The 13,310-nt window shown below is 42.9% G+C and overlaps 1 long non-coding RNA gene across 1 annotated transcript in view; it reads right to left on the reverse strand.

The window, feature by feature from the left end:
• Window positions 1–13,310, reverse strand: part of LOC118155234 (uncharacterized) — a 44,158-nt gene that overhangs the window by 10,815 nt on the left and 20,033 nt on the right. The gene's annotated exons all lie outside the window — the stretch shown is intronic.

Below are 13,310 nucleotides of genomic sequence, written 5' to 3' on the forward strand. Positions count from 1 at the left end.
CACTGTGAGATTTCACCTTCCTCTTCCTTGCCAGTCAATAGATCAGAGCTCACAGTTTGTATAATTATTGACAAGCTTGAGAAAGTCACGTAACCTCTCAAATAGCTTCTTCATCTGTAAAATGGGAATAATACCTCTCTTACCTACCTCTCAGGTGGCCATCAATTAAACGATGGATGCATAATTCTTTACTATATGAAGATTGGGTATTAGTGTTATCACCAAATTTAAGTGAGCTTCAACTGGCATGTTTTTATTGCTATGATGTGTTTTTGTGTGTATGTTTGTTTTTGTTTTTGTTTTGAGACAGGGTCTCAATCCAGGCTAGATTACAGTGGCACAATCACGGCTCACTGCAGTCTCAAACTTGGGTTCAAGAGATCCTCCTGTTAACTGGCATTTCTTGAGAGCCTATTGTTTCGCGAGCACTTTCAAGGACTTTCATTCCCTTCACCCCTAACCACCCCAACTTCAGCAGTGTCTCTTCTTCCGTAAAGACGTTTGCATCTTTTCTTTTTTGGTCCTCATCCAGAGAATTGACTACCTTGACCAATGACTTTCAAATGCCAGTACACTAATGAATGTCAAGTTTTGAAAAAGTTTGTCAAGGGCCAAGACTAAATAATAATAACAACAATGTAGGCCGTTCACCTGAGGTCGGGAGTTCGAGATCAGTCTGACCAACATAGAGAAACCCCCTTTTCTACTAAAAATAGAAAATTGGCAGGGTAGAGCGGCATGTGCCTGTAATCCCAGCTACTCAGAGAGGCTGAGGCAGGAGAATTGCTTGAATCCAGGAGGTAGAGGCTGAGGTGAGCCGAGATAGTGCCATTGCACTCCAGCCTGAGCAACAAGAGCAAAACTCCATCTCAAAAAAAAAAGATGACAATGGTGGTGATGATGATGATGATGATGATGATGATATGATGATGATGATAGGCTTTTGTTTTATTTTAGTTAATGCCTTTTTTTGGCAAAATGAAAAAATGGCAATGTTATGTTTACCTCCTCAGTTCAAAAAATTGTGTTAGGTCCGTGAAGTTCACAGTTCTCTAAGCCTCAGTCAACCTCCGCTGATGTCGATGAGTTGAGAATAGTGTTGTGCTGAGTTGTCATTTAGCCAATTCCCTGCCAGAACATCTCATTGACTTCCCATTGTTACTGCACTAAGATCGGTCTTAACACACTCTGCAAGCAGCTTCTGGTCTGGTTTCTGTCTCCCTGTCTCCTTCCCTCCTGCCTGGTCTCCCACCCCATCTGAGCTCTGGCCACGTAACTGTCCTTTCCTCCCTTGACTGCTCAGAAATTCTGTGAGTTCAGAGCCTTTGCCTGTGCCATGGAGTCTGTCTGGAGCACCCTCTCCTCGTCCTCACCTCTCGTCCTACCCACGTCCCATGGGTAATGTTGACTCCACCCTCAGGGCCAGTTTAAATGACACTCTCTGCTTCCTAGTGACAGTCTAGATAGACTTTTCCCCTATTATTTCTCAGATGAGGATAATGCCGTGTACAGAGAGAAGTTAAAGGTTTCCCCAAAGTTAGTGACAGAGAGAGGACTAAAACCCAGATTTCCTGATATGGAATAGAAAGCTCTTTACAGAATCTCTATGCCCAAATAAGGTTTTTATGTTGGTGGAGGGGTCATGGGGTGGGATGTGATGTGAGAGTAAGACAGGTTTAGAAATGGGAATCCTCCAAATCAGAGCTATATGCTCCCACCTCTTCAGAACTCTATCTCAAAGCTCAATTCTGTCAAGAGACAAGGTCATTAACCATTTAGCCTTACCATTGCTGGGTTACAGGTAAACCTGGATAAATCCTTTGTACCCTTGAAAAACAGAAATAAAAAACTAAGCCATTTTTATGAGGTCTCACTCACTCTGTCACCCAAGCTGGAATGCAGTGGTACAATCTGGCCTCACTGCAACCTCTACCTTCTGGGTTCAAGTGATCCTCCCATCCCAGCCTCCCCAATAGCCAGGACCACAGGCACATGCCTGGCTAATTTTTTGCATTTTTGGTAGAGATGGGGTTTCACCATGTTGCCCAGGCTGGTCTCAAACTCCTGAGCTCAAGTGGTTCATCTGCCTCAGCCTCCCAGAGTACTGGGATTACAGGCATGAGCCACCGCACCTGGCCATGAAAAACTATGCCTTTCTGAAAGTGAAATATGCCTCCTATTTTTACAAATTACAATGTTTATAAGAGATCCATTTTCTCATTTCCTTCCATCTGCATGGAAGAATTCCTCCTTAACCCACAAGGCAGAAGAGCATCTAGGACAGCTGGAGGTCATCTCCCGGCCAGCAGGTGTGAGCTGGCTCTCCCTTGTGTCTCACCAGCAGCACAACCTCTTGGACCTCCAGTCACTCTGTCTGCAGGGTCTTTGTTCAACCCCCACTGCCTCTCAAGAATGGGGACAATTGGGAAGTCACACACTCTGGGGAACCTTCCTAACAACACCCTCCTGCCTTCCTGGCTGTTTACAGCTCTTACCTAAAGGATGCGAAGGGCCATTTTTGATAATGAATGTTGTGTTAGGAAAATCCCCCCAGCATGTAAACTAATGATCAGCTAATGATACCCCAAACCTGAGGCTTAGTGTCCTGAAGCCAGGCGGGGATTCGCTTCAGTGGTTCTCTTAAGTTTGCTATCAAAGAAGCAAAAAAGGCCCTTGAAGGCCTTTCCTTCAGACATTCTTCTATAGGAAGTAATAACACCATGCCCAGCTTCTAGGGAAAACACAACAAAACTCCTTCCCCAGCGACCACCCCAGTCTCTGATGGGGCTTGCTCTAAAATGAACCTCAGGAGGAAAGTCACTTGGACTCAGAAGTAAGTAGCATGACTCATTGGTTTATGAAACTGGAACAAACAGAAGGAAGCAAGTGCCCGAAGAAACAATAGGAAATATGAAGGGCTTGTCTTCTGGGGAGCTGGAGAAGCCGTCCTCATTTGGCAGCTGTGGAATCCTGCTGGCCAACAGGGCATTGTTTTCCCGGAATGCATGCTTTCCAGGGACTTGGCATGACATCACACGCCCCCAGGTTCCGCTCTGCTAGGGGAGGCCCCTGCATTTCTCCCTCTTTCCTCCAGTGAAACATAATGATAACTATGAAGATGGCAAGAAGAAAGGCCAAAGAAAAACCAGGTTAACCAGATCAGGAGTCATTTATCCAGGGTTAAAGCAGAGAGAAATCTATCACCAAAATGGCACCAGCGGGGCCACCTTTTCCATTGACTGTGCAATGCTGCCTTCACAAACGGTAACAAAATTCAATGAGGATGAGAGGTTAATGGTTACAGTGGTGAACAGAGGAAAAACGAAAACAGGACAAAAAAAACTAGAGGTTGTGAAAACAGGCCACTGATGGAGTAATTACATAGAATTTTACTACTAGTAAAAATTAAGAACATCAGTAGAGAGCATAAAGCAGTTTAATTAGAAGTTAGAGGTAGCCCCACTTGTCCACCAAAAAAGAATAACCACATTGGGGTGATAAACCCTTTGAACTGTGTCTAAGTACCAGTACTGTTTACCTTGAGGAAGGAAACTGTCAGTTGTGTTTGTTCACAATGAGCTAACCACAATGTGTCTGATGGATTTGGGACTAGTAAAAGAGGGGCACGTCAAGTGTAGGAAGCCAGAGGTTTATCATGGGATTAGATTTAGAAAGACAAAAGTCATCAGGAGGCTGGTTGGCAGTCATTGTTTGCTATGAAACTCTAGGCATGGAGTTGTTTTTCTTGAGGGTTAGCCGCACATCATAAGGGGAGCCAGATGCCCCCAAAATAATATAATAGAATAGTAGAATAATAATTCTATTAGTCATCATTTTTAAGAGATGTAGATTTCCCCACCCCAATATTTTAGATGGTGATTTATTTCTCATTTCAACAAATCTTACCTATTATTAATGAGAGTATCTTCAAAATGCATGTTCATAAAGTTATTAGTAATCAGTGTCAAGAACATTCCATTTAACCCAGGACTTTCATTTAAAATATGTTAAATGTTGATCAGACGTGGTTTTTCAAAGCATACCCTTTTGGTTCCTGAAAGCAAGTGTAAAGTAAAGCAAATACACAGGCAATGGGATAAAACGAAGAACGCTCTCTTCGTTATAAAAACGTGTGGGCTCAAGAGCAGGTACAGTTCTTTCCAGAACTTTCTGTGACAGAAGCATATGCGATTTGAAAAATGAAGAGTTTCATTTCAGGTTAAACACACTTGAATCACTGGTGAGTATTGCAACAAAAAAGCAGAATTCAAGGAAAAGGCAGAAACGTGTTACTCATTTAAAACCTTTTCCTACTAACCTGTGAATCAAATCTTACTATTCAGAAGAGTTCAGTGGCGTCAAAGGTGCTGACAAACTGACAAAGTGTATCAGATGCGATGACTTATTCTACTCTAAGACAATGCTCAGATGTAGGTGCTGTGTTTCTCTGTGTGCTACAAACTGGCCTGCTCCTACTTCACCTTGTTAGCAAGCAAGACGAGTTACTACTATTTCTTGAAAAACAGATTCTTAAATATTCTGTTGGACAGCTTTGTTATGCCTGAGATTCATTTTATTCAACTGAATTTTTTTTTTAGCACTGCCCTCTTTCTATAAGGATAAAAATCTCATGCTTTCCTCTGCTAAGATTCCCATACAGATTCCTCTGCTCTGTTGAAATTGTGTATTGAATTTTTTTTTTCTTTGAGATGAAGTATCACTCTTGTTGTCCAGGCTGGAGTGCAATGGCACAATCTCAGTTCACCACAACCTCAGGCTCCTGGGTTCAAATGTACAGATGAATGGATAAAGAACATGTGGTATGTACACACAGTGGAATAGCATCTACCCTTAAAACAGAAGAAACTCCTACCTTTTGAGACAACATGGATGAACCGGGAGCACATGCTAAGTGAGATAAGCCTGATTCTGCTTACATGAGGTCTCTAAAATAGCCAGACTCATAGAAGTACAGAATAGAATGGTGGTTGTCAGAGGCTAGGGAAGGTAGGAAGTTCCTCCATGAATATAAGTATTAGTTATTCAAAGTGAATGAGCTCTAGAGATCTCCTGTACAATGCAGAGCCTAGTAACAGAGTACTGAGAATGTTTTTTAAAGAGACTAGTGCTCATGTTAAATATTCCTACCACAAAAATAATAAAAATAAAACACAGGGAACTTTTGGAGGTGATGGATATGTTTATTAACTTGATTGTTGGAATGGTATCTTTGGTGTATGTGTATGTCCAAACTCATCAAACTGTGTACGTTAAGCATGTGCTTTTTTCTTTCGCTTTTTTGACAGAGTTTCACTCTTCTTGCCCAGGCTGGAGTGCAATGGGCTCGATCTCAACTCACCGCAACCTCCGCCTCCCAGGTTCAAGCAATTCTCATTCTTGAACCTCCCCAGTAGCTGAGATTACAGGCATGTACCACCACCCCCAGCTAATTTTGTATTTTTAGTAGAGACGGGGTTTCTTCATGTTGGTCAGCCTGGTCTCCAACTCCCAACCTCAGGTGATCTGCCCACCTCGGCCTCCCAAATTGCTGAGATTACAGGCATGAGCCACCATGCCCAGACTAAACATGTGCTGTTTTTAAAAATATCAATGAAGCTGTTTTTAAAAAAAGAGCAAACAGTTCTCCAAACAATTTTCTTATATGACAGCAAAGCCCACGCAGATACCCAATCCAAGTTGGGAAACTCTCCCTGAATTACTGCTTTCCAAAGACACCCCGCTTAATCAGAATGATCTTGAAGACTCCAACTATACTTCCTAAATATTCAAATTCACCGGTTGCTAGGAAGCTAAAACTATGATTTTGGTAACAATCTGATGGAAATTGAGCTTTTTTATCCTGTTGGTTACTTTGTTACTTTCCAGGCCTACACACAAAAAAAGCAACATAGAAGAAAGTGGGAGAATTTTGCTCATCTCTTAGCTTTTAGTAAGTAGTCATCTCCCTGGCAAAACTCTTATCTCAGTAGCGTATCATCTCAAGCCTGTCCTTAACAACTTAATGTTCTCGTGATGTTCCTGTCTCTTCCAATTCCCCAAATGTGCATAACTCTGCATCTTCCTTAGACCTCAAGTTCCCTAAACCCTTCAGGGCAGCTAAGAATCTGAGGATCTAATCTTTGGTAATAGGAGAAAGCCCGGGGGCATTTATTTACACATTTTAATTATGCCCCAGGGAACCCCTAGCTCAGTCTTTGAATCTCCAAATCTTAATGGGAGTCTGATGACTCTATTCAGTTTTCAAGGAGCCTCTTAGAACTTAGTGTTGCTTTGGAAGAAGATATATGATGTAACTAAAGCCTTTCACCATATTATTAAATAAATTAGTTTACTATTTCTTATTGTCATTTGCTATTGGCCAAATGCTGTTTGCACTCACTATTGCACATTCCATTTTATTTGCTTTGAATAATAAAAATGAGGAAATGAGCGATCACTTCCTGCAAATGGATTTTAAGAGCTTATGTGATGATTCAGCCACTTAGAGATCCTTGAACAAAGAATGGTCCTCTTGTCCCTGGGAACTCGGTTCTCTATGGCCGGTGAGGAAGTAAAGGAGGAAAGTGGCTCCTCACATCTCAACTCAGTCTGCAGTCCGTCGGGTCAGATGATTCAGCTCTGGAGTTCAATAGGGGAAAAAAGTTGTCTATTTAATTGGATAATAAAATTCTTTCAAAAATTGGAGCTGGGTTGGAAGTGTGCATTAAAAGGTCAATATCTAAACGATGCTTGTCATTAAAGGGTGGAAAACACCTGTCTGCAGCCATTTGCGATGCGAATGCTGGGAACTAGCCAGAAACCAGCTCACCTTCCTCGTCTTAGTCCATCCAGCACCCAGCTGCACCTTGGAGCCTTGTGCAGACTTAAATTTAAAGGGATGAATGACCCATGTCAGGCCTGTGGATGCGTCTACCATGAAAGAGCAAGCATTTTCCCAGAAGATAAGAGTCACAGAATCCCCATGCAGACCACTGAGGGCTGGAACCAAGAGAGCTCTCAAGCTAAGAGCAAGACTACCATCAGTCTAGGTCTCCCACCTGAAGGAATCAAGGGGAACCAAGTGGGAACCTCAGAAAGCTCCAGGCTCCTGGAAACCCTCCTGTCACTCTCCCTGCCCTCCACACCCACAGCTGCCTCCCACTATCTGACTTGGGACCATCAACGCTATCCTTACCACGCCCTTGACCCCATGTCATGTTGGAAGCTCAACCCTGCCATGCTCTCCCTTATTCCTAGACTCTAATTCTCCATTCCACTCGTGCATGGCCTTCTCTAAGCCCATCTTTTCCCCCTCCCCATCTTTTGAAACCCTCTCCCTGTGCCTTCTGGGAATCACATTCAACCATCTGCAAACTCCCCCATATCCCCAAGCTCCTGCTCCGGTGGGAACACAGTGTTCCTGGACACCTTGCTGAAGCTGCAGCCAACTCACTTCTTTCTACCCATGGGCTAGGAGATGGGACGAGCCACATCTTTCTCCCCTCTTCAGTGCTGTTTCTAAGCTATTCTCCTGCCCTCCTGCCTAAAGATCACAGCTTCGAATCCTGTGTCACTGATATTTACTACCAATTACCCCTTTTTGTTGTAGATAATACTCAGTCCTCCCTCTCCCCAGTCATTCCCCTTAATACCTTACAGATTTTCCCTACTGGTTGAGAGCCACTCTCCCCAACAAACTCCCAATGTAGTTCTTCATTATTTCAATATCCACTCTCAGTTCTGTGACCCCTTCTGTGCCAGGCAGCTAGTGCTCTCACTCCTTAACCACCGGCACTCCCTTAAGCACATCATAACCAGTATTTTCATTTCAAATACCCCATTCTTCAGCCACCACTCTTTCTTTCCAATCCACTCCTTCTAATAACTCAGGCTGGGCTCAGTGGCTCATGCCTGTAATCCTAGCACTTTGGAAGGCCTAGGCGGGTGGGCTCCTTTCTTGAGCTCAGGAGTTCGAGACCAGCCTGAGCAATATGGAGAAACTCCATCTCAACAAAAAAAATACAAAAATTTAGCCAGGCAAGGTGACCTATGCCAGTAGTCCCAGCTCCTTGGGGGACTGAAGTAGGAGGATATCTTGAGCCTAGGGGGCAAGGCTGCAGTGAGCCAAGATCATGCCACTGCACTCTAGCCTGGTGACAGTGTGAGACCCTGTCTCAAAAAAAAAAGAAACGAGAAAGAAAAACAACAACAACAATCACTTTGAACCTCACAGGGACCTTCATATTATTGACTCTGTTTACCCTATTCATTTATTTTCTGTATCCCCTTCTCATTCCAACTATCTTCTTTACCCATTTTAACTCCATGGACAGGCACTAAAATCACTCACTTTCTTATGCCCCAACTCCCTCACCTCCAGCTCACCTAGCAAAATCCCAGCCCTGGAGAGACCCAGCTCTCTCACCATCGCACCCACGCATTCGAGCACAGCTGGAGAAAGGCATACAGTTAAATGAGCTGTTCTCTCATTGATTTAAAATCGATGATGAATAATATTGGGTAGAGCCTTAATGCTGCCCCTGGCATGGCCTCTCGTCCCATGTACCCACTGGGGCACCTAACTCCTCTCAAGTCCACCTTCTCTACTGCAGTGAAAGCTGAACTTTCTGCTTCTAACAAAAAGAAAACCTTCTACCTGGGCACTAGATTCCAGTCTCTCACTGCTCAAGAATGTGGCTGCATCAAATCTTTCTGCATTTCCTTGCATTATTAAAATTCCCTGCATAAGCCAAGCATGGTGGCTCACGGATATAATTCCAGCATTTGGGGAGGCCAAGGTAGGCAGATGGCTTGAGGTCAGGAGGTCAAGACCAGCCTGGTCAACATGGTGAAACCTTGTCTCCACTAAAAATATTAAACAATTAGCCAGGCGTGTAGTCCCAGCTGCTCAGGAGGCTGAGGCAGGAGAATCACTTGAACCTGGGAAGTAGAGGTTTCAGTGAGCTGAGATCTCACCACTGCACTGCAGCCTGGGCAACAAAGTGAGACTCTGTCTCAAAAAAAAAAAACAACACTGCATAATTAAATCAGCATTCAAACATACTATCTCTCTTGCCTTAATAAAGAAAGAAAATAACAACCACGTAAAAGGGCTTCTGACCCTACTTCTACCTCCAGCCTTCTCCCCATTTTTAGCTTTCTCTTTGTGAAATAAAAACACTCCTTGGAATTCTGTGCTTGCTGTCTACAATTTCCCTCTATCATTTTCCCCTTGAAGCACTTCAGGTGTATCTTCACCTCATTACTCTCCACTGAGATTACTTTGCCAAAGTCAGCAATGGCTCCCGCGTTGCTAATCCTATCACCACCAATCTTCAGTCCTCATTCTTTCTGGCTTCTCAGTAGCATTGGCACAGTGGATCACGCTCTTCTGGAACCAGTTTCTTCACTGAGGCCTGTTTCCCTTTTGCTTCTCAAGCTCCTTTGTCCTCCACCCCATTTCCCTAACCTCTAAATAGTGGAGGACCTAAGGGCTCTGTCCCTGACTTTTCCTCTTGTCTGTTTATAGCCATTCCCCAGGTGAATTTATCTTAGTTTTATGGCTTGAAATGAGATCTATCTTCTGGTGGCTGTGGTCTCATCAATGAGGTCCCAGGTTTGGAAGAGTCAGGCATCAATATGGGAACACAGGACCTGAGCTACCTCATCAATGGGCATCTAAGCAGATATTGAACTTCAAAGTTCTACAAAAGTATTAATTGTTCACATTGGGTCAACACGTAAGATGAATCAAGTAGCTTTTACCTGAATGTTTGATTTAACTACCACTGTTCAGGTGATATGTGTGCAGAGGACTCACCGTGCACATGGCCTCAGGCTGGATGTTGAAGAGCTTACACTTTGAAGCCAACCCTAGGAAAAGCCCTCACTGCCAGGATGCTCAACGAGGTGGAATCTGAGCAGATGAAGGAATGACTTTTGAAAATTTTGCTCCTGGCTAAAATCCTAGAATTTTACGTTCTTCTATGAGTCTCAACGTTTGAGTAGCTCCTAACTCTGCAGTTCAGGCAAAACAAAAAAAGTGGCAAAGCTTCCTACGTCTCTTCTCTACTCAAAACATAAAGAGGAAAAAAAAAAGAAAGAAAAGGTCAAGAGTTGAGGGGTTGTATGTTTGGACATGCAAAACAAAGGAAGTCAATACAATAATGTACAAACCCAGACAGAACCCAGAGACAAAGCTCTCCCAGCTTACATAAACCACGGACTGGGCATGCTCTAGGAGAAAAGCGAAGGGTTGTCTCCTGGGACTCCAGGCAGATTTGTAAGCAGTTAATACATTTTTTAAAAATGAACTTCTGCGCATTTTTCCGGTTTAGCCATCACTCTTCTCTCAGTCTCTCTTTCTTTCTTCACACACACACAAAGAATATTGCAAAAATGATGCTCACTGACTTGATTTGAAATGTAGATTTTGACAAAACACTTTTAATCCTAGTTCAGGTCTTGGGAGATCTATTCTGTCATTTTTTTTTTTTTTTTCCTAAGGGTGATGATAGTGTGACTCTTCCCAGCTTTGGTTGGAAGGTGCTAAAGCCATCACACTCTGTGTATGTCCCACTTCATTTCTACAACGACTTCTAAATGCAGGTCTCCTCCCTGGTTCTAAATTGGGACTTCCCACTAAGAAAAATTCTAGAACTTGATCCAATAAACCTAACATTTGCTCTTTAGTCGCCTGTATGTATAAGGATAAAGAAGTATGATATAGAAGGTAAAAGCACAACTCAGACATCAGATTGAGATTTTGAACCCCTACTCCAAAAATATGGGCATTGTAGGACCTTGGGTAGCTTACTTGTCTATGGCTTAGAGAGAGGGCGATATAAGAATGTCTATCAGGGTGAGCCACAACAGCTCACACCTGTAATCCCAACATTTTGGGAAGCCAAGGCAGGAGGATCATTTGAGGCCAGGAGTTCAAGACCAGACTAGGCAACATAGCAAGATCCCATCTCCTAAAAAAAGAAAATGTCTAACTATACTCATACATACTAAGCTTTTAACAGAGGACTAGCATAGAGCAATATGCTTATAGTATATAGTGTTTGTTATTCTTATTTAACCTATTAGTAATGTCAAATGACCAGGGAATTAACTAATTTTCTATATAAAAACCTGGTGATTTCATTATTTTTTCAACCATCCTCTGCTTAAATAGGTGTGTGCATGTACACACATATGTAAACACATATGTATACATGTATATGTGCACATGCACACCTTTTTCTAAGTTTCACACATCGTTGTACTTCAACCTGATTTTAGCATGCACTGTCTAAGAATAAAGATCATCTTCCACTTAACCACAATAATAGAATTACACCCAGGAAAATGTAAAATTCCATAATATAATCTATTAAAATATCTAGCCCATATTTAAATGACTCTGATGGCACCAGAATTTGGATGGATAGATAGATAGATAGATAGATAGATAGATAGATAGATAGATACACACATATATAAGATATAAACAAGATATATATATACACACACACACACACACACATATATATATAAGATATAAACAAGATATATATATCTCTTATTTTACAGACAGGATTTAGTCAAGGTTCATATAGTAAATTTGATTATTGTATCGCTGACCACACCTGCTAAGAATGCCCTCTTCACCAAAGAAAATTCTTGCATGTACCTTCCCAAGTAGAATTCCTTATTCAGAGAAGTTAACAGACTCGCTCAGTTCTCTTTCTGTTTACTGCTGCTGAACTTCAGGCAGCTCAGAGAGACATCTGCTGTGGTTTCTAATGGCTATGCTTCCATTAACTGAGACCTCAATTGGAAACAGTCATCGCTGGAGAGCAGTTACAGTTCCTCTGGGCCGAGGCTTTCCTGAGGGGTGTAGACTCCTTCGTGCTCTCATTATTTCTGCTTATGATCATCATTATTGCTCTTTAAGAATCCCTTGCTGCAGCTTCCTGGTCCCTGGTCTCCTTTCCAGGTTCTCTGCCTCCTTTTCCTGAAGGGCTGCCCTGGCCATCTGCACAGCTCCTTTCTTTTTCTGGAGGGTGACAGTCTCACTCTGTTGCCCAGGCCGGAGTACAGTGATGTGTGATCTCAACTCACTGTGGCCTCTGACTCCCAGGGTTCAAAAGATCCTCCTGCTTCAGCCTCCCGAGTAGCTGGGACAACAGGCATGCACCACCACACCTGGCTAATTTTTGTATTTGTAATAGAGAAAGGGTTTCAACATGTTGCCCAAGCTGGTCTCGAACTCCTGATCTCAAGTGATCCACCCATCTGGGCCTTCCAAAGTGCTGGGATTACAGGCATTTGTCGCTGCGCCCAGCCTACAGGTGTCTTCCTGATCAAGGCACTCCCTTGACCCTCCTGAGGACGTTGGGCTGGCACCCAGGGACGACTGAAATCTCACATGGCAGCCCAAGTCCTGTGTTCCCACATTGATTCCTGAGTCTTCCAAACCTGGGGCCAAGGAGACAGGGAGCCTTTATTTTTAGCTTCCAGGTGATTGGAAACTGTGCAGTTCAGCTACCTGACTCTTCTCCACTCTTCTGAATTTGACCGGTTCCCTTTGGAGCCTGTATTCTCAAAGCTCTTCTGAACCATTTTGGAAAAGTAAATTTTGAATTTCCTCTCGTGCCTGCGAATTCCCAGCAGCGCAGTGGAGGAGGCCTCCCAGAGGAAAGGGTTTGGTTTGCTCCCTCCTCGGGGTCACAGTGTTATCTGTTGACACATTCCAAAGCCTCATAAAAGCTGTCAGAACATCAAATACAGAGACTGTCCAAGAGAAACACCCACTAAGTGTCAGGGCTTGATTTTTACAGCTACTAATAACTTCTTCTTTGAGTTTGCCCAGAGCTCTGCACAGAATTAAAACAAACAAACAAACAAAGCTTAGTTCTGCCTTGCCTACAAGGTTGCTGTGTGGCCTTAGGAAAGTTACTTAGCCTTTCTGATCCAAGTTTTCCTCCCTTGTTAATCCAAAAATATAGTAAGATCATAGAAATCACTAGAAAATAAGGCAGCCCTCGTAACAATTACATTCATTTAAAAAATATTTAATCCTTCACTTCAAATAGATCTTTAAAATCCGACACAACTTACAGTTACTCCTAATAGGTAAAATTTTAAAGACTGACTTTGTAAAAAGGAATCACTCATCTAACCCTGTAAAACTTGCCTTCAGGACCAAAGACCACGTAAAGGCCTTAAGCTTTTTGCACGTGGCAAGCTAAAATAAAGACGACATTTGAAAGGAAAAGGAAATCTTTCTTTTAAGAGTCCGATGCTCACCATTTTGTGAGGTA

Source organism: Callithrix jacchus, chromosome 7 (assembly GCF_049354715.1).
Source record: "Callithrix jacchus isolate 240 chromosome 7, calJac240_pri, whole genome shotgun sequence".
NCBI classification, from domain to species: domain Eukaryota; kingdom Metazoa; phylum Chordata; class Mammalia; order Primates; family Cebidae; genus Callithrix; species Callithrix jacchus.